Genomic DNA, 22,901 nt, shown 5'->3' on the forward strand with positions numbered 1-22,901 from the left:
ATTTGGTCAAATTTATTCCCCAGTTTTTTCCCTTTACCTTTCCTTCTTCTCTACCCTTGGTAACCTGTTTCTAAACTATTTTTCCTTCTATTTTCACAAGATCTCCTTTTTTTATTCCTTTGTTTCTCTCTAGCTTTCATATATAAGACCCTTGACTTCCTTGGTATGGTTTATTTCACCTAGCCTGATGTTATTTTGTCCAATTCATTTACCAGTAAATGCAAGGATAGAATTTTAAAAGCCTCAAGATAAAAACATCAGGTCATACTTAGAGGTAAATCATTCAGAATTACTTCTAATTTCTTAGCATAAACTCTAAAATCTAGGAAAGAAAATAATTGTCAACCAAGATTGCTATATCCAGAAAAGCCACCCTTCAGAATTATAGCAGAAATAAATATCTTCCAAGCTAAGCAGAAATTAAAATAATTCACTAATACTAAGCTAGCCTTATACTTAAAGGAACATTATACACTCCAGTGCTCACAAAAGGCAAATTTCATTAGAAGAGTAGATAAACAAAAGAGAAATAGGACCAAATTGAACATTAGATCAATCAGAATGCAGGAATTAGAATATCTATAATAAGATTGAATGTATATGGTCTCAACAGTCCAATTAAAAGACATAGACAGGCAAACACATTAAAAAAAATAAAATCCAACTACATTCTGCTTTCAAGAGACTCATCTTTTTTTTTAAATTTCTTAAATCTCATGTATTTAAATTCACTGAATGTGAAGCCACATTAGCACCAGGCAAAGTGACAAATTGGAGAGCCAGTTTTGATCTTTCAATTGGGACTTGAGATAAAATTGGAAGAGGTGAGGTCTGGAAATGCAGTACATGGGTTAAAAGTCCTAATTGTCTTCCCCAGCCTCTGGGTGATTCCCAGCCATATGAGAACTCTCTGAATGTGATTATAATACTTCTGGATTCAGAAATATGACCAAGGCATTTCCACCCACTACTATAAACAAGTCTGCTTCTACATATTATGTGTAATATGTTTAGAACCCAAAAGTATGCATTTATGCCTCTAAGAGAAGGAACCAAGCAGTGATGTGGCTAAAGGCTTCTTTCTGCTCAAAGGAGCTGTGATCTCTCAGCTCCAGCAGATGAACTGCTCTGCCTCTTTGAAATGTTCAACATTATCTCCCCCATCCTTCCCTGCTGTTTCCGTGCACTCCTCCACTCATATTAAAATGTACACTAGCTGGCTGCTTATAATATTCTGAAGCAATAATGGCTCTGAGCATGTATTTTTAATTCATTCTGCTGTGTCACTGTCACTCTGGATCAATAGTCTTGGCATGGGAAGAACTAACTTGGAGCAGGGGCTGCTTCCTCCCTCCCCAGCAGAACAGCAGGGGCTCCCCAGAGTGTGGCAAACACTTGTACCTTTTCCATCTCTCTTCCTGTTTAGGTCATCCTTCCCCAGGCTGAGGCTGACCCTTTTTGTAAGGATGGACTTAAGAATAGAGGACTCAGATCTTGATTTGCTTTTTTCTTTGATCCTTGTGCAAAGTTTTATTTTCAGATGAGGAAATAATCAGTTTATTTTTAGCTCTCATCCTTTTGCCCAGGCAGAATTTTGCAGACTTTAAACACAGGGATCTGGACAAAGCATTCCTGAGTTCCAATATTTCTAATCTGTGTCCTTGGACAAGTCACTTAACCTCTCCAAACCAATTTTACAATCTGGGAAATGGGGATTAAAAATGGAGCCACTGTAGAGTCGTGATTGGATGACCTCACACATCAGGTGTGCCTGTTGAGGGTCAGCCAAGGTTATTGCTTCTCGGTGTCTTCTCTTTTTTATTTTTAATTTAATTGATTTTAATTTTTTAAATACATGATAGCGGAATGCATTACAATTCTTATTACACATATAGAGCACAATTTTTCATATCTTTGTATATAAAGTGTGTTCACACCAATTCATGTGTTTATACATGTACTTTGTTTCTTGCATTATAATTCTTATTACACATATATACCACAATGTTTCATATCTCTGTTTGTATATAAAGTAGATTGACACCCAATTTGTCTTCATACATGTACTTTGGATAATGATGTTCATCACATTCCACCATCCTTGCTAATTCCCTGACTCCTCCCTTCCCCTCCAACCCTTCTTCCCTATCTATAATTCATCTATTCCTCCAATGCTTCCCCTCCCTACCACACTATGAGTCAGCCTCCTTATATTGGAGAAAACATTCGGCATTTGTGTTTTTAGGATAGGCTAACTTCACTTAGCATTATCTTCTCTAATGTCATCCATTTACCTGCAAATGCCATGATTTTATTCTCTTTTATTGATGAGTAATATTCCATTGTGTACATATGCCACATTTTTTTTAATCCATTCGTCTACTGAAGGGCATCTAGGTTGGCTCCACAGTTTAGCTATTGTGAATTGTGCTGCTATAAACATTGATGTGGCTGTGTCCCTGAAGTATGCTGTTTTTAAGTTCTTTGGGTATAGACCAAGGAGAGGGATAGCTGGGTCAAATGGTGGTTCCATTCCCAGATTTCTAAAGAATCTCCATACTGCTTTCCATATTGGCTGCACCAATTTGCAGTCCCACCAGCAATGTATGAGTGTGCCTTTTTCCCCACATTCTCGCCAACACTTATTGTTGTTTGTCTTCATAATAGCTGCCATTCTGACTGGAGTGAGATTATATGATATCTTAGAGTAGTTTTGATTTGCATTTCTCTAATTGCTAGAGATGATGAGCAATTTGTCATATATTTGTTGATCGATTGTATATCCTCATCTGAGAAGTGTCTATTCAGGTCCTTGGCCCATTTGTTGATTGGGTTTTTGTTTGTTTGTTTGGTTATTGTTGTTGTTGTTTTTGGTTTTTTTTTGTTGTTGTTTTTTTTTTTTTTTTTTTTTTTTGGTGTTTAGCTTTTTGAGTTCTTTATATACCCTAGAGATTAGTGCTCTATCTGATGTGTGAGGGGTAAAAATTTGCTCCCCGGATGTAGGCTCTCTGTTCACCTCACAGATTGTTTCTTTAGCTGAGAAGAAACTTTTTAGTTTGATTCCATCCCATTTATTGATTCATGGTTTTAATTCTTGTGCTATAGGAGTCTTATTAAGGAAGTTGGGATCTAATCCCACATGATGCAGATTAGTGCCTACTTTTTCTTCTATTAGACACAGAGTCTCTGGTTTAATTCCTAGGTCCTTGATCCATTTTGAGTTAAGTTTTGTGAATGGTGAGAGATAGGGGTTTAATTTCATTTTGTTGCATATGGATTTCCAGTTTTCTCAGCACCATTTGTTGAAGATGCTATCTTTTCTCCAGTACATGTTTTTGGCATCTTTGTCTAATACAAGATAATTGTAATTTTGTGGGTTAGCAAGAGACTCATCTTACACACAAAGACAGCCAGAGGTTGAAAATCAAGGGATGGAAAATAATAATCCATGCAAATGGAGCCCCAACACAAGCAGAAGTATCTACTGTCATGAAGTCAAGCAGACTTCAAGTCAAAACTAATGAGATATAGGAAGTCACTTCATGCTGGTAAAGAGAACAATCCAACAAGAATATATAACAGTAAATAGTTATGCCCCAACATCAGTGTGCCTAGCTACATAAAACAAACACTACTCAACTTAAAAGTTCAGATAGACCATAATACAATAATACTAGATAATTTTACCAATAGATAGGCTATTCAGACATAACATTTAAGACTATTCAGACCTAAAAAATATTATAAATCAAATGGACCTAACAGATCCATTTAAAATTTTTTTAATTAATTTTTTATAAAAATATAAAATATTTCAACCAACAAAAGCCAAGTTGACTTTCTCCTCACCTCCTCATGAAGTGTTTTCCAAAACTGACTATACTTTAGGCCACAGAATCTTAGAAAATAAAAAAATCAATATAATTCATTGTAATTCATGCTAAATGACTTGATTTAAGGACTAAAAACAAAGTGAAATGACAACTATATGAGACAATGAATGTTAATTTGCTTCATTATAGACACATTTTTATTATATGTTTACCTATAACATTATTCTGTATACCTTATATGTATACAATAAAATTTTTTAATAGAAAAAATGTCAAACAGACTAATTTACATTGAAGAAATATAGTTTGCTGCAGTCTGGCTGGGCACAAATCAGGAGCCACAGGAACGAACTTTATTTTTAGAACTCACGCTGCAGGCCACCCACGCGAACTCTCCAGGAACTCCCTAAGAGCTCCACCAGAACTGTGGAACTTGGTGAGCACTCAACCGGAACTCAACCCTCGGACTCCACCCAGGCGAACTCTCTAGGAACTCTGCCAGAGCTCAAAAATAGCAGGCATCCAAGGCAGCAGGAACCGCTCCTTCTGGCAAAATGCCAGGCACCATCTTGACCTAGCCGTGGGTCTCAACAATAGTTTATTAAAACACTAGCCCTCCAAAAAGCACACAAGTTAAAATGAAATGGTTTCAAAAGGGGATTGTAACAATCCTTCAGAGATCATATTATACCAATGTTTCTGTGTTCCAAAATAAAGGGGCAGGGCAAAAAAAACTGCCTTATCTACCCTCCTAAATATCTTTTTAACCTGACACTATCCTCCATGCCAATGATTACCTGAGCTCAGATTCTCATCATCTCTTACCTGAAGTCTCCAACCTTTCCTCCTCTAATTTTTTGCATATTGAATCCATAAACGTAACTTTCTAAAAATAAAAACCTGACTGTATCCCCTCTCTTTAAAATCCTTTACCAGCCATCCATTTATCCAGAATAAATTTTAAAATCTTTAGAAGGGTATGTAAAGTTCTTTAAGGATAGTCTCTTATAAGCCCAGCCCCCACCTGCCATATGCCATAGACATATTCAGTTTCTGCAGAGTCTCGAATGTGCCATGCTGTCTCACATCTCTGTACTCTTTCTCCTCTACCTGGAACGCTTGCCCACCCCTTCTAATGGCCCAGTTATAACTGTATACCAGTTCTACTCACACTAATCCTTCAAGATTGCTTGTGTCACCTCCACTACCCTGTATAGCAGTTGCCACTCAGCACTGAGGTTGATAGAAGTAATCAACATGTCAAATGGATGAAAGAAGAAAAATATTTCACTACATCCATACAATGTAGTATTATTCTGTGATAAAGAAAGAAATAAGATATCAAGCCATGTAAATGCATAGAGAAAACTTAAATGCATATTGCTAACTGAAAGAAGCCAATATGAAAATGCAAGGTATTATATAATTCCATCTACTGTATATGACAGTTTGGAAAAGACAAATTATATAAACGGTTATATTATCAGATTGCCAAGTTTGAGGCAGAAATGAAGAAGTGCAAGTTCTTCATCAGAAATGAAGAAGTGCAATATTGGGGATTGTTAGAATAAGGAAACAATTCTATATAATATTATAAAAATAATTATTATATGACATCATGCATTTCTCTAAACTCATAGAACTTCACATCCCAGAGTGAACCTTAAACTATAGACTTAATTAATAATAATATATCAAAATGGTTCATCAAGAGTAATAAATTACCACACTATTACAAGATGTTAATACTAAGAGATAAGGAGTAGTAGGAAGAGGCTTCTGAGAACTCTCTTTGCTTTCTGCTGAATTTTCCTGCAAATCTAAACATGCTCTAAAAAATAAAGTCTATTTTTTCAAAAGGTATAGTTTCCTATTTCTATTGATATCTGTAATTGAAATTAACATATTTTTTAATTAACTTCTTTGATTTCAGTCTTTCTTTTCTCATTGAAAATCTTGGTTCTTAATTTTATCAATATATTTATATTTACTTATTTGCTTTTCCTTATATATCAATAATTTTAAAATACTGGACTTCTTTTAAAACTGTAGCAAAATTACTAAAATAACATTAAATCCACTGAATGAAGTTTAAGATTTCTTCATTATTCTTTTATTCTTAAAATATATCCCAGTTAAGATGTATAAGGTATCTGGGTGTATGGATAATTGAAGGTATAGGGATGAAAATTACAGCTATCAGTTTAAACATAATTGGTTTAATAAATCCAACTATTCATTCAGGTTTTGGACATATGAGGCTTAAGGGGCCTTTAAGTACTCCAGGTAGTCTCTTTGTAAGGCATTATAGAATTGAAAAAGTAAGATGGCTATGAAGATTATTAAAAGAATTTAAAGGAAAAAAAAGAGAATTTTGTGAAGAAAAGTTCAGAGAATAAGACAGATCCTCGAAATGATTTTGTGGGATAGCCAGGTAAGTAACTTTCTTTGAGTACTTTATCTTAAATCAAGAGCACTGTTCAACTGCATCTTTCTGTAGGAAGTCTTCTTACAGACTTGGCATCTTAGACGTTTGAATGCTCCAAAAGGAAACCATTTATTTTCTACTTTGGTGACTCAGTGGCTTTGCTGATTAGTGAGGAGACATGTTAATGTGTTATACCCCAATATAATAAAATACTCTTTAAAAAGAGAGAGAGGAAAAAAATTATTAGAATATTTAATCAATGTCAAATAACATATAAAGCAACCAGTATTAAAGCCAAGGTTATACTCATGACCAGCATTCTGTACATTTCTTCATTTAGCGGTCCTCCAGAATCTCTGCCTTTGAACCTGTTAGAGCCACTTGTACTGCTTTGTATTAGTAGTTAACTTCTCTTAAATTAGATTACACTCTCCTTCAGAGCAGAAGCCACATGTTACTATACTTTTGTCATCAACAAAATCCTTTATGACTTAGAAGGAAGAAATTCCACCATATTGTTAACTTTAAACTTTTTTTAATCTTAGAAAGTGAAAATAGGCCACTTATTTCTACTTTTTGACTTTTATAAACCAAAGCACTAATTTCTGCTACAGAACTCTTATGTAAGATTAACTACTATTACATTTTTTTTCTTTAACATTTTATCTGTGAGATTTCTGTGAAGATTGGCACATATTTTTTAAATTTTGCTATTGAGATTAAAAGGAACTGTGCTATACACATGACAAGATACATCTAGCAAACTTGTGGTTTAGATTCTTTTTTCTCGGGTCAGGGGAAATGTCAAATATTTTGTTTGATTATCACCATCAGTAGATATTGTGGTTCATAAAAATATGTCAATCATATCTTTATTACTAGTTTTAACTGTTGTCTAATGTAAAATTGTACTGTAAAAGCCAGGGAAATCTAGATGTGGAGAGAGCATCTTGACTGACTTAAGTGTTTTCAATTCAAAGTATAAAGAATATTTTGCTTCCTTTGGCTATTTAATATACTCATAGCCTTGAGCCAATATTGAAAGTCCCTGCAGTTAATCCATTATTTATGTTCAGTATAATTAACTATTCTAATACATCATTTTTTTTTTGTTTTTTGTTTGTTTGTTTTTTTATTTTTTTATTGTTGGTTGTTCAAAACATTACAAATTTCTTGATATATCATATTTCACACTTGATTCAAGTGGGTTATGAACTCCCATTTTTACCCCATATACAGATTGCAGAATCACATCAGTTACACATCCATTGATTTACATATTGCCATACTAGTGTCTGTTGTGTTCTGCTGCCATTCCTATCCTCTACTATCCCCCCTCCCCTCCCCTCCCCTCTTCTCTCTCTACCCCCTCTACTGTCATTCATTTCTCCCCCTTGTATTATTTTTAACTTTCCCCTCACTTCCTCTTGTATGTACTTTTGTATAACCCTGAGGGTCTCCTTCCATTTCCATGCAATTTCCCTTCTCTCTCCCTTTCCCTCCCACCTCTCATCCCTATTTAATGTTAATCTTCTTCTCCTGCTCTTCGTCCCTACTCTGTTCTTAGTTACTCTCCTTATATCAAAGAAGACATTTGGCATTTGTTTTTTAGGGATTGGCTAGCTTCACTTAGCATAATCTGCTCTAATGCCATCCATTTCCCTGCAAATTCTATGATTTTGTCATTTTTTAATGCAGAGTAATACTCCATTGTGTATAAATGCCACATTTTTTTTTATCCATTCGTCTATTGAAGGGCATCTAGGTTGGTTCCACAGTCTTGCTATTGTGAATTGTGCTGCTATGAACATCGATGTAGCAGTGTCCCTGTAGCATGCTCTTTTTAGGTCTTTAGGGAATAGACCGAGAAGGGGAATAGCTGGGTCAAATGGTGGCTCCATTCCCAGCTTTCTAAGAAATCTCCATACTGCTTTCCAAATTGGCTGCACCAATTTGCAGTCCCACCAGCAATGTACAAGTGTACCCTTTTCCCCACATCCTTGCCAGCACTTATTGTTGTTTGACTTCATAATGGCTGCCAATCTTACTGGAGTGAGATGGTATCCTAGGGTGGTTTTGATTTGCATTTCTCTGACTGCTAGAGATGGTGAGCATTTTTTCATGTACCTGTTGATTGACTGTATGTCCTCCTCTGAGAAGTGTCTGTTCAGGACCTTGGCCCATTTGTTGATTGGGTTGTTTGTTATCTTATTGTCTAATTTTTTGAGTTCTGTGTATACTATGGATATTAGGGCTCTATCTGAAGTATGAGGAGTAAAGATTTGTTCCCAGGATGTAGGCTCCCTATTTACCTCTCTTATTGTTTCTTTTGCTGAGAAAAAACTTTTTAGTTTGAGTAAGTCCCATTTGTTTATTCTAGTTATTAACTTTTGTGCTATGGGTATCCTATTGAGGAATTTGGACCCCGACCCCACCGTATGTAGATCGTAACCAACTTTTTCTTCTATCAGACGGCGTGTCTCTGATTTGATATCAAGCTCCTTGATCCATTTTGAATTAACTTTTGTGCATGGCGAGAGAAAGGGATTCAGTTTCATTTTGTTGCATATGGATTTCCAGTTTTCCCAGCACCATTTGTTGAAGATGCTATCCTTCCTCCATTGCATGCTTTTAGCCCCTTTATCAAATATAAGGTAGTTGTAGTTTTGTGGATTGGTTTCTGTGTCCTCTATTCTGTACCATTGGTCCACCCGCCTGTTTTGGTACCAGTACCATGCTGTTTTTGTTACTATTGCTCTGTAGTATAGTTTGAAGTCTGGTATCGCTATACCGCCTGATTCACACTTCCTGCTTAGCATTGTTTTTGCTATTCTGGGTCTTCTATTTTTCCATATGAATTTCATGATTGCTTTCTCTATTTCTACAAGAAATGGTGTTGGGATTTTGATTGGCATTGCGTTAAACCTATAGAGAACTTTTGGTAATATCACCATTTTGATGATGTTAGTTCTGCCTATCCATGAACAGGGTATATTTTTCCATCTTCTAAGATCTTCTTCTATTTCTCTCTTTAGGGTTCTGTAGTTTTCATTGTATAAGTCTTTCACCTCTTTTGTTAGGTTGATTCCCAAGTATTTTATTTTTTTTGAAGATATTGTGAATGGAGTGGTTGTCCTCATTTCCATTTCAGAGGGTTTGTCGCTGATATACAGGAATGCCTTTGATTTATGAGTGTTGATTTTATATCCTGCCACTTTGCTGAATTCATTTATTAGCTCTAATAGTTTCTTTGTAGACCCTTTTGGGTCTGCTAGGTATAGAATCATGTCACCTGCAAATAGTGATAATTTAAGTTCTTCTTTTCCTATTTTGATGCCTTTAATTTCTTTCGTCTGTCTAATTGCTCTGGCCAGTGTTTCGAGAACTATGTTGAACAGAAGTGGTGAGAGAGGGCATCCCTGTCTTGTTCCAGATTTTAGAGGGAATGCCTTCAATTTTTCTCCATTCAGAATGATGCTAGCCTGAGGCTTAGCATAGATTGCTTTTACAATATTGAGGTATGTTCCTGTTATCCCTAGTTTTTCTAGAGTTTTGAACATAAAGGGATGCTGTACTTTGTCAAATGCTTTTTCCGCATCTATCGAGATGATCATATGGTTCTTATTTTTAAGTCTATTGATGTGAATAACATTTATTGATTTCCGTATATTGAACCAGCCTTGCATCCCAGGGATGAATCCTACTTGATCATGGTGCACAATTTTTTTGATATGTTTTTGTATCCGATTCGCCAGAATTTTATTGAGGATTTTTGCATCTAGGTTCATTAGAGATATTGGTCTGTAGTTTTCTTTCTTTGAAGTATCTTTGTCTGGTTTAGGTATCAGGGTGATGTTGGCCTCGTAGAATGAATTTGGAAGTTCTCCCTCTTTTTCTATTTCCTGAAGTAGCTTGAAAAGTATTGGTATTAGTTCCTCTTTAAAGGTTTTGTAAAACTCTGCTGTATACCCATCCGGTCCTGGGCTTTTCTTAGTTGGTAGTCTTTTGATGGTTTCTTCTATTTCCTCAATTGATATTGGTCTGTTTAGGTTGTCTATATCCTCCTGACTCAATCTGGGCAGATCATATGACTTAAGAAATTTATCGATGCCTTCACTATCTTCTAATTTATTGGAGTATAAGGATTCAAAATAATTTTTAATTATCTTCTGTATTTCTGAAGTGTCTGTTGTGATATTGCCCTTTTCATCCCATATGCTAGTAATTTGAGTTCTCTCTCTTCTTCTCTTCGCTAGCATGGCTAAGGGTCTGTCGATTTTGTTTATTTTTTCAAAGAACCAACTTTTAGTTTTGTCAGTTTTTTCAATTGTTTCTTTTGTTTCGATTTCATTAATTTCAGCTCTGATTTTAATTATTTCTTACCTTCTACTTCTTTTGCTGTTGTTTTGCTCTTCTTTTTCAAGGATTTTGAGATGAAGTATGAGATCATTTATTTGTTGGTTTTTTCTTTTTTTAAGGAATGAACTCCAAGCAATGAATTTTCATCTTAGAACTGCTTTCAATGTGTCCCATAGATTCCTATATGTTGTGTCTGTGTTTTCATTTATCTCTAAGAATTTTTTAATTTCCTCCTTGATGTCTTCTATAACCCATTGATCATTCAGTAACCTATTGTTCATTCTCCAAGTGATGTATGCTTTTTCCTTCCTTCTTTTATCGTTGATTTTCAGTTTCATTCCATTATGATCAGATAAGATGCATGGTATTATCTCTACTCCTTTATATTGTCTAAGAGTTGCCCTGTGACATAATATATGATCTATTTTTGAGACGGATCCATGTGCTGCTGAGAAAAAAGTGTAACTGCTTGATGTTGGGTGGTATATTCTATATATGCCAATTAAGTCTAGGTTATTAATTGTGTTATTGAGTTCTATAGTTTCCTTATTCAACTTTTGTTTGGAAGATCTGTCCAGTGGCGATAGAGGTGTGTTGAAGTCTCCCATGATTATTGTATGGTGGTCTATTAGACTCTTGAACTTGAGAAGAGTTTGTTTGATGAACATAGCTGCACCATTGTTTGGGGCATATATATTTATGATTGTTATGTCTTGTTGGTGTATGGTTCCCTTAAGCAGTATGTAGTGTCCCTCTTTATCCCTTTTGATTAACTTTGGCTTGAAATCTATTTTATTTGATATGAGTATGGACACTCCTGCTTGTTTCCGAAGTCCATATGAGTGATATGATTTTTCCCAACCTTTCACCTTCAGCCTATGTATGTCTTTTCCTATCAAATGCGTCTCCTGTAGGCAGCATATTGTTGGGTCTTGTTTTGTGATCCATTTTACTAGCCTGTGTCTCTTAATTGGTGAGTTTAAGCCATTAACATTTAGGGTTATTATTGAGATATGGGTTGTTCTTCCAGCCATATTTGTTTATTTCTGTTACTAAACATGGTTTGTTTTCCTCTTTGATTATTTTCCCCCCCTTTACTGTCCTACCTCCCACTGTTGGTTTTCATTGTTATTTTCCATTTCCTCTTCCTGTAATATTTTGGTGAGGATGTTTTGAAGAGATGGTTTTCTAGCTGCAAATTCTTTTAACTTTTGTTTATCGTGGAAGGTTTTAATTTCATCTTCCATCCTGAAGCTTAATTTCGCTGGATACACAATTCTTGGTTGGAACCCATTTTCTTTCAGTGTTTGAAATATGTTATTCCAGGATAAAAATATGGAATGCTTCACGAATTTGCGTGTCATCCTTGTGCAGGGGCCATGCTAATCTTCTCTGTATTGTTCCAATTTTAGTATATGTACTGCCGAATCGAGCACTCTAATATATCATTTTAAAAGACTCATCAGTGTTCACCAATTCAGAATAGTTGAAGAAAAGGCTAAAGGCTAAATGCAAAAAGTTTAAATGATAAATCATCTTGAAATAATGTTAATATTTAAAATATACAAAGTAATTACATGATAACCTAGTTGAGTTCTCCATTAATTACTTCAGTTAATAAACTTAAAATCAACATGTTTGTAGTTGTATCTTTCAGAAGTATATAAAAACCCACAGAAAGTTTGTTCTTATAAATAGTTTTTGACATAAACTTACAATTTTGTTAATATTGTTAATTTTATTAGGAATCCCTTTTACATAGATGGTATAAGAGAAAACATTGAGCAAATAATCATGAGATATAAATTCAGTGATTATAGATCAATTCTTTACTTGCTTATAAGTTGTTGCCTTTTAATTTGGTGTATTTCTAAATTATTTTCTTCATTTATGCACAGAAATTCAAGTTGCCCTCTAAGATCTAGAAAAATGAAAACATAAATTTCTGAGAACATGGGGATGCTTAGTTAGAAAAACTATGGATAATAAAGAAGGTACCACCATGGTTGCACTAAAAGGTTGTTTCTGGGAGTCATGAATGGAAAGGAATCCAAATATTAAAATGATTCCCAGTTTGTACAGATGTCAAAAACTCTCAAGTCCCTTCACCAATGACTTCCTAAAATTGCACGCATTGCAAAAAGTCTGAAGGCTTATACTTTACATTCAGCTGAGCATTTAATATCAAGCAGTACATTGTTCAAGTGGCAAATTGGATTATGTCTTAAAATTATTACATTTTCCATTTTATTTTGAAAATTATGATGAATAAAGTATGTATCATTCTGGGTCCTGGCAGAAAGAGACAGCTCATACAAACAGGAAAATTTAAGGGAATTTAATATATTTATAAATGTATAGAAAAGATTAAGGGAAATCAATTAGGAGTAATGTTTAATCTTGGGGCTAACAATTGTGAAAGGTATTAGTCCCCTGGGTCTGATGGTTTGAAGTGAGAAAACAGCTACTCAAACATGGAGAGAAAAGGGCACTTGGCTGGCTCTGGAGCCTTTAGAAGACCAACCAATCTATTGTGATTTAGGAAGAGAGAACTTTTAAAGAATAAATATCTGACCTACTCTCCAGGCTGTGACTGAACACAATCAGAAGTTAAAGGGCAAATGAGTTCTTTGATGTAGTCCACACAGGTCAATCCTTGGAGGCACAGAGGTTGGAAAGAGTAAGAGTGAATATCATAAAAGGCAAGGGAAACACACATTATAGCACATTTTTGCTTCTGGTAACAAAATCTAATTCAAGTTAGTTTAAGAAAACAACTATTTATCCACTTATACATCTGAAAAGTTTAGGGATAGATCTGTCTTCATGTCCAGCTTGACCCAGTATCTCAAAGGATGTCATTGAGACTCAGTACCTTTTCATCTCTCAACTCTGTTCTCTTCCATGTAGAATTCACTCAAAAGTCTTCTTGAGGTGGGAAGATATCTGAGAGCAGTTTTAGGTTAAAGTCCTAATAAAAAAAAATAAGATAATAAAAATAAAAAGTCAACTCAATAGTTTAATCACAGTTTCTAGGCTTGACACTCACTGGCTTAATCAAGTCACCTGTTCATTCCTAAACCAGAATTTAATTATAGGAATTAAACATGGTGAATGGTCTGTACTGAGTCACATGCCTGTCTTTAGACTCAGTGCTCTAGGCTACCTAAAGTCCAGGGCAGAGAGTGAGGAAAGGATGTCCTTTGAGGAAAATTTAGAGTACTGTTACCAATATTAGAAGAAAAAAATGGATGCTAGACAGACAACAGATAACAAATGACTCAAGTTCTCTTCAGTAATCAAAAATACTTCTTAGCTTTTAATTAATCTTGATGTTCATGAATATGTGAACCTATATGTTAGGTATAAATAGTAGTAAAAAATATGATAACAAATTCCACCATCTAAATTCCACATTACCAAGGAAACAAAAGATATGTTCTCTCTCTCTCTCTCTCTCTCTCTCTCTCTCTCTCTCTCTCTCACACACACACACACACACACACATTTATTCATATTTGTATGAATGTACATAATACATTTCCCATCACAATAATTTGATTTGTTGTACTATTAAATATCTATATTAGTTCTCAAGATTCTGTAAGCACATTTTCACAACATAGGCATTCAGGCATTCTGTTTTGGCTGCTAACTACAGAAAAAGAGGAGCCCTTTCTCTTTTAATTGTTAGTAAAATTTTCTTCCCAAACTTCTGGCTGAATTAATGAATTAATTTGATGCTAGCATGATACTGATATCAGTGATGAGAATCAGGGCCAAGTCCCATTTCCCTGACATGAAGATTGAACACCCTATAAGAAAAACACTGAGGCAGGTATAGAAAGCAACTTTTATTTAAAGGATAGAACAGAGATAGACTTCTCTGAAGAGAAGGGGCCCCAGAGCTGGGTATTAAAGGAAGTGGGGGTTTTATATATTTTAGATTTTATATATTTTAGATTTCCTTTATTCTCATGCCTTCTCCTCCCCCAATCCTGCCTAAAGACTAGTGACCAAAAGGTGAGCCAAAAGATGGAGTGAACCAAGGATGGGAACAAAGCAGCCCAGGGTACAGGAGGGAAGGGAGTGGCCCAGGGGGCATTCATTAACAACTCCTACTCCCTGCAGGGAGTAACAATTCCCTGGAAGCAGGTAACCTTGGCAACAGGTGGAGGAGGGGGAAGTGCTTTGGCAGTATTAGTATTTTATTTCCTCGTGAATCAGCCCCCATCTTTCTGACCCAATCATTCATTGCCTACACTAACTATCATTTTGCCTTCTGGCCTCAATACTTTGGACTATTTTATTCAAAAAGATATATTACTTTTTCTCAAGATAAGTGGTTTTGAAACCTAAAGGGTTGCATAGTCACAGAAATTTAAGATGAAAAGGAGCAGCTTATTTAGAAACTAAGAACCAACAAAGTTCAACTGACTTAAAACTAGATAACATTTCAAACCAAATCTTTTTTTTTAAATATTTTTAGTTTTATGCCCTTATTTTATTTATTTATTTTTATGTGGTGCAGAAGATTGAACCCAGTGCCTCACACATGTGAGACAAATGCCCCACCACTGAGCTATAATCCCAGCCCTCAAAACAAATCTTGAATAAATGAAAATCTTTCTCCAAAATAAATTGTAAAGAGAGTATGTAGCTGCTTTATTTTAATCAAGGACACTATATGACTTTATAACTCATAGTAACTTTATCAAGTAAGTAGCAAGGAACTGTTGGGAATAAGCCTGGATGTGTATTTCCCCTAACTCAGTCTGTATTTGGAGAAGAAAAGCTTTAACCAATTCAGTTCTCTCAGATCACATTGATGGGGGAAATGGAGATTTTTATTGCAGCTGTCTATGTGCTGATAAAAGAAAGTGAAGTACTTTATCATCACAGCTTCTCTAAAATAATGAAGAACACGATTTATTTTTAGCTATCTATTACAATTTTTTTTTTACTTTTCCTTCCATAATGTACCTACATATTAGTTTTCAAATTGTTTACCTACACCAAGTATATTAGCTTTTCATAGGTTCACAGGCTGCCTTCACGTTTATTCCTTTACAGAAATAAGCACATCCCTAAAATTATCCAGTAATGAATCCAGAGCTACATGCTTAGAAGAGCAACTGGGGAGCAGGAAACCATTTTGTGAAACAAACTGAGATGTGTACCAAAGTGAAAACTCAGTATTTAGTGTGCTTCCTTTTTGTCCTCTTTCTCCTCCTGGTTGTTGCTGAGCTGAGGGACTTAAACAAATGTCATTATGACATCCGAATAGAAGAGCTGTCCACTTGGGATCTTAACTGGTCTCATTCTAGGGAAATGGTATCCATGGAGATCATGTTTCCCCACAGTGATTCATCTACCAGGATGCAGCAATATAATCTGATCTTTTCCATTTTCCTCAGGAGTCCCATCCTGGCCAAAACGGATAAACCTTCTACCTATGTTGAGTCTCTCCTCACCTATATTCTTTCTGGTGGAATGTTCACTGCTTTTTCATACACCTCTTGAACCAAGAATGGTCAACAAGCACTCACCTGTGCAAACTGTGCCTCCAGCATTCTCTGATCCATTGCTTTCAAGTTGCTATACAATGGTGAACTTCAGCAAACCTACCAAAGTTCCAGAGAGAAAGGTTAAGGCCAAAGAGAAAATCTATCAGTAAAAGAGGAGGAAAAGTAATTTACCCCCACTTCCTTCCTGATACTTGAACCAGAATTCATTCTAAGGGAGATGCCTGCATTTAAAGAAATTTTTTTTAAAATTTAAATTTAAAATATAATAAAAGCTGATTTATCTTTCCTTGTTTCCATCTTCATTCCTACTCTTTGTTTAATTTTTATTAGTTGCTCAAGACAATACAATGATCTTGACATATCATACATTTGATTCAAATAGGGTATGAATTCTCATTTTTCCACATGTACAGATTGCAGGATCACATTAGTTATACATCCATGTGTATACATACAGCAATCCTAGGGTCAGTTGTATTCTGCTGCCCTCCCTCCCCCTCCCCTCCCGTCACTATTCTCTACCCATTCTACTGTGACACTTCTCTCTCTCTCTCTCTCTCTCTCTCTCTCTCTCTCTCTCTCTCTTTCCTTCCCTTTCCCCCTCACACCATCGTATATCATTCCTACTCTTAACATGTTATTTATAACTTATGAATAAATCCTTGTTTGTTCATTCTATTATCTCCTCTATTGTTTCCAAGACTGCTTCTGTTGATGGGATTTTCATCTGGTTATGGGTCACATTTTCATGCTTTTTTATTTTTTTAATCTCTAGTGACTTTTGATGAATGTTGGACATAGTAAATTATATTGTTGCAAGAGTTTTATTTATTTCTTTAAAAAGAGTTGAGTTTTGTTCAGTCAGGTAATGAATTTACTTGATTATTTTGAAGCTTCTTTTTCAACTTTGTTAATAAGAATCTAGAACACTTGAGGATTAGATTTAGTCCTTCTTTTTAGTACTAAACTAAGAGTATGGACTTCTGGGGATCTGAATTGACCTAATGTTCAGCAGGTCTTTCTACACTAGTTGGTCAGAATTAAAATATCTCTCCACCCTGTGAAATTCTTATGGTTGTTCAGTTCATGGCTTCCCAGTAGTTATTCTTTCCCTGGTCATTGTTCTTTGTCTGGCCTTTTGAGGTCTCTTCCTATATACACGTAGCTTAGTATTCAGATATGCAAAAAAAAACATCTATGCAAGTTTCTGGAGTTCTTTTCCTGCTTGGCTTCCCCCTTTTTGGTTCTCTGCCTCATCAGTTCCAGTTTTTTGAGGTCTCCCAATCTCTCATGTCTGTCTCCCTCATCTTAGCAAGTCTGCCATGCTGAGTGGGTCTCACCTCTCTGCACCATTGCCTATTAAGTGCTTCTAACCAGAAAACTGGACAATTCCAGGAATTATCTAATTTATTTCCCTTCTCTCAGAGATAGTCCTGCATTAACTATTACGCAGTGTCTGAAAACAATTGGTTCATATATTTTGTCCAGGTTTTCTTGTGGGGTAGTAGCAGGACAGTAGTCTGTTACCAGCTACTCAGTCATAGCTGCAAGGAGAAGTAAAGGCTTTTGATTTTTCTTTTCACTTAAAATACTACTGTCCCTAAAACAATGGTCAAATTTCTATGGTAAGTGCCCAGCTGAAGACTGCATCACTATTTACTCATTTGAACAGCAAAAATAGATAATTAATTCATAAGCCGTACTGTCATAACTTATCCTCAATTTCTATAGGTCTGTAAGCTACATTGTGTAGTCAAATTTTATTACTACTTTAATGACCACAGACCAGATATATAATGTGAAGGGATAGGGCCAGAAGACTGCTCGACAAACCAGGACAAAAAGGAATATACGAGAATAGAGAAAGGAGAGAGAGATGAAATTTAGAAATGACTTTTGGAAGAAGGAAGGAAAAGCAATTTCCTGAAGAACAAAAAGAAAGATTAAGTTCTCACATTGTAATTAAGTTTTAAAAATTTCTTAGGTGTTATTTGATCACTTCGTGGCCTTTGGGAATAGAACACAATGCACTAGAAGAGTAAACAGGAGACTTGCATAAGGAAGATCTGTAAGAATTTGCATAACTCCCCCCTAGACTTAAGATGTGATATTGTGTACACATGCAAATGTAACAACAAATCCCACCATTATGTACAACTATAATGCACCAATAAAAAATATGGAAGGAAAAAAAAAAGATGTGACATGGTAGGTGTGGTAGGGCTTACCTTAGAAAAGAAGTGCACCACATGCTCCAGGTGAAGATGGGTTTTGCATAGATTTTCAGAGAAACTGAAATGAACACCTATAAGTTTCAGGGAAATTGAGAGCGCACAACCCAAACAGACAAGCATGACAAAAAGTTTCAGTTGTACAGATAAGGCATCGATATTTGAAAAAGACAAGCAGGTTTGTAAAGACAGATTAGCCAAGAAAATCACAACAATAATTTGTTATCAATCTGCTTTCCTACTAAAATGTATTTTTGTTTAATTATAATTGGTAGTCTATCAAGAGAATACTTGTCTTACAGTTAAAACCTTGCTCCATGAGTATTATAAAAGGGATTATGTAAAACTCAAAATATTTCATAATATTTTTTCTAGTAAATGGTATAAGAATTTCATTGATCATTCTTATGCCACTCACTCCAAGAGTCCTACAGAGACTTTATACAGTAGAGGAAATGAATTATCTTTAATTTTGGGCAGAAAAAAAGAAGCAATGGCAACGGTTTGAAAATATTTTTTATTTTACAATCAATGTGATGGTATTTTTCATTGTGAAATTACATTGTGCTATTTTGAATATTTTTCTTCCCTTAAAATCATATAAGGATACTAGTATTTTTATTCTGTGGAGCTGATAGAAGCTTTAAAAATAGGATTTGGGATGTAGCTTAGTGGTATGTGCTTACCTAGCATATGCAAGGCCCTGGATTTGATCCCGAGCACCACAAAAATAGATAAATAAATAAAAATAGTCTACTTTCCTTTCATACTCAAGTCCATAGGTTTTAGAGTTAAGGAAGACTCTTCAGATGAAAGCAAAACATCAGCAATGGGCACTCATCTTATATTTTTCAATTGGGATTTTTCTGATTTACTCATCACTGAATTCTCATCACCTTCAGCTGTTTGGAATAAGTAGGTATTTGATAAATATTAGATGAATGAAATAATTACAACTCTCATATTCATGCTAGTCTCCATGACGCCAATGAAAATGAGTATAATAAATTTTGGATCATCTGCTAATGAAAAATCAAGAAAAAATAAAACAAAAGCAAAGCCAAAAACTTTTCCTCATATGATAGTTGGTTTGTTTATTATTTTGGTGAGAGGAATTGAAATATGGCCACAGAAATGGGAATGAAATGTTTAACAGCAAAACCCTAGATTGCTACAACTAGGAGTGATATTTGATAGTTCAGATATAGAATACATCTCAGGTCAATAACCTATGTAAAATGGTGATGATTTTATACCTAGTATTCAACATGAAAATTATTTTCCAGAAATCATCATGGAGAAAAAAAAATATCTTAAATCCTATATCTTATAAGTGGCAAAATAAAAACATTACAGGTTTAGAAAATTATACACTTATCTATTGATAAAGGCCTTTAAATGAAATCAATGCAATTTTAGATCAAAAACCTATGAAATCTCTATAATTCATATTACTCCTCTGTTATAAGTAAAAAGCAGTGATTCAGCTCACACTGCTACTGCATATGGACAATGTGATGCAGAATTTCTGAACATTACAGGTTCCTTCAACTGTTCTTCATATAGCCTGGCTTACAGCTGCTTCACCATCATGGTGATGCACTGCTCCAGATTGACTTCATCATTTTAAAATATGGCATTGAAGTAGAACACAATTTTGATGGTTAATTTTGTGTCCACTTGGCTGAGCCATGGTGCCCAAATCTGTGGTCAAACAGTATTCTGGATATTTCTGTGTTGGTGTTTTTAGATAAGACTAACTTATTAATCAATGGATTTTGAATAAAGCAGATTGCTCACCATTATGTGAGGTCTCATCCAATCCCTTGAAGAGCTGATTAGAACACAAGACTAATATTCCCAAAACAACAGGAAATTCTGCCATCAGGCAGCCTGCAGAATGCAGCATTAGCTCTTCCTTGATCTTCAGCATACCAACCCACCCTATATATTTAGACTTGCCAGCTCTATAGTCACCAGTCAATTACTTACACGAAGTCTCTTTTTAAATATACATCCTGTTAGTGCTATTTGTTCTGTAAGCACAGAACACCACAGAGAAAATATACCTACTCACAAATAAAATTAAATCAACAACTACATAAAAGGAAAAACCAAATGTAAACCTGGAAACCTGAGTGGGAAGTGCTGGGGTAAAGAGAAGAGAAAAGAAGGTTACAATTGCTTTTCTGATTAGTATATTATTTAACCTATACCTAAGCTTACAAAAAAAAAAAAAAAACAAAAAAAAAACCCTCCTCCTTTAGAATCAAGTTAAAAAACAAATCAAGTGACATACTCCTGGAATACTGAGTCACCATGTTCCGTGCACCTGTCCAAAAAGCATTTTTAATCCATTCTGCATTGTGGATAAAATGTATCTATGTTGTAAAATAATGCCTTTGTCTGATGCCATTATTTCCAAATGTCATGCTCTGCTTGCCATAACTACCTCCCAAGCCAACAGATGACCCTATTGCCCCAAACTGAAGTTGATTTTCAGGTCCCTTCCACTCAGCCTGTGAACTAAGCCTAGCTCTGTCATATATATGATATATTATGTCCCATCCCTTACTCTAAATAAATGTAATATGTACATGCAAATTTTTGTAAATAGTTATTTTTTCACTCATTTTGTAAATAGTTATTTTTTCACTTAGTGCCTGATGTGCACCAGGCACTGAGTGAATCATTGAGTACAGAGTCATGAGCAAGACAGATATGGTCCTGCCTTTATATATCTTAGAGTTTAATGGGACAGGTATTCTATTTTAACTATGTTAAAATTTCACCAAATTATGTTGTGTGCATGAATGAATATGTAACAGTGAATCTAATACACATAATTACAATGCACCAATTTAAAAAATTATAAGATTTTTTAAAAAAACAACTATGTTAAGTATTACAATGAAAATAAATGTGTGAAAAGGGGAGGGAGGGCAAGCACCGCACTCAGGGCTGAATTCTGGGTTCGAGACGGGGAAGGAAGCGGTCCATCTCGGTTCTCCACACCGGTCAGACCACAGAGGAGGCCAGCAGCCACCATGTTGGTAAACTGACGTCACCACACCTGTTTTTGACTGACCGCAGCTCATTCAGCCATAGAACAGGTAATTTCAGGCTGCAATTCGCCTGCGGCTTGCAGACAGATTGCTAGGGTTCAGCGCCTGGGGGCTTCTTAAAATCTGATCTTATCGGAGTGAACACGGAGCGCGGGGCGGCCGAGTCCCGGCTCCCGGAACCGTCCCGGAACCGCCCTGGCTCCGGGCTGCGGAGCCTGCGGAGGCTGCTTCTTGGACCCTGCTAATATCAGAGCAAACACGAAACACCAAGAAGCCGAATTCCAGCTCCCGGAACTGAGCCCGCGGGGACTGCTTCTTGGAGCCTACACTTATAGGAGCTTACACCGAGCACGGAGCGGCCGAGTTCCGGCTCCCGGAACTTCCCTGGACCGGGGCTAGGAGCCCGCGGAAACTGTGTCTCGGTCCGGGTCCTGCTGAGGGCCGGTCAGGACTCACCCATTGCTTGGGTTGCCTGGCAAGGGGAACGAAATGCTGCCATTCGCATAGGATACCAACATGGCAGAGATCTGATGTCAGCAGAAAGCGGTGGAGGAGAGATCTTCATCAATACCAGCGGTGACATAAGCAGTTGGTCTCCTGGTAAGGGGGGTGAGGCTCAGTCACCCGAGTCTCCTCAATTTGTCCTCGAGCCAGAGGGAAGGAGCCGGGCCGCCGCCAGCCCCCGGAGCAGGCCCAGCGGCTCGCCAGCGTGGTGACCGCGTGACCCCAATTGGAGAGGGGGCGGAGCGGAGCCGCCACCCACACCCGCCAGGTGGGCAGACCCACGACCCAGTAGTACATGGGCGTGGTAGGAGGGGCAGGGCAGAGCCGCCCTTCGCGCTTGCAAGGTAAACAGACCTGTGACAGCCTGGCGGGTCAGGCCCAGTGGCCTGCCAGTGTGGTACACACGTCACCCCAACTCGAGTAGGGGCAGAGCAGATCCTTATCCCACGCCCGGATCAGGCCCTGCCGGTGTGGTGGTCACGTGACCCCAATTGGAGTGGGGGTGGAGCGGAATCGCCACCCGTGCCCGCAGGGTGAGCAGACCAGTGATCAACCTGCAGATCTGGCCCAGGGGTCCGCAGGCGTGGTAGGAGGGGCAGGGCAGATCCGCCGCCCGCGCCTTCAAGGTAGGCAGACCTACAACAGACCGGCGGATCAGGCCCAGGAGCCTGCCGGCGGGGTACAAACACCACCCTAATTGGAGTAGTGACAGAGCAGAGTCACCTCCCTTGCCAGGAACAGACCCAGCATCCTGCAGGCGGGGTAGTCACGACACCACAATTGGAGTAGGGGCAAAGCAGAGCCTCCACTCGTGCCCGAAAGGTGGGCAGATCTGCGACCGACCAGCAGGACAGGCCCAGTGGCCTGCTGGTACGACAGACACGTCACCCCAATTGGAGTAGGGGCAGAACAGAGCCGCCACCAGCTCCCAGAACAGGCCCAGTGACCTGCCG

General features: G+C 36.9%; 1 non-coding gene across 1 annotated transcript; it reads right to left on the reverse strand.

The window, feature by feature from the left end:
* Nucleotides 1-11,949: 11,949 nt before the first annotated feature.
* On the reverse strand, nt 11,950-12,056 carry LOC124108425 (U6 spliceosomal RNA). The gene has a single exon (XR_006856681.1). It is a non-coding gene; the product is annotated as a U6 spliceosomal RNA (small nuclear RNA).
* Nucleotides 12,057-22,901: the final 10,845 nt, after the last annotated feature.

This window comes from Marmota monax, unplaced genomic scaffold (genome assembly GCF_021218885.2).
Source record: "Marmota monax isolate L192 unplaced genomic scaffold, Marmota_monax_Labrador192_F-V1.1 WCK01_AAM20220418_F8-fsc00074, whole genome shotgun sequence".
Classification (NCBI taxonomy): Eukaryota; Metazoa; Chordata; class Mammalia; order Rodentia; family Sciuridae; genus Marmota; species Marmota monax.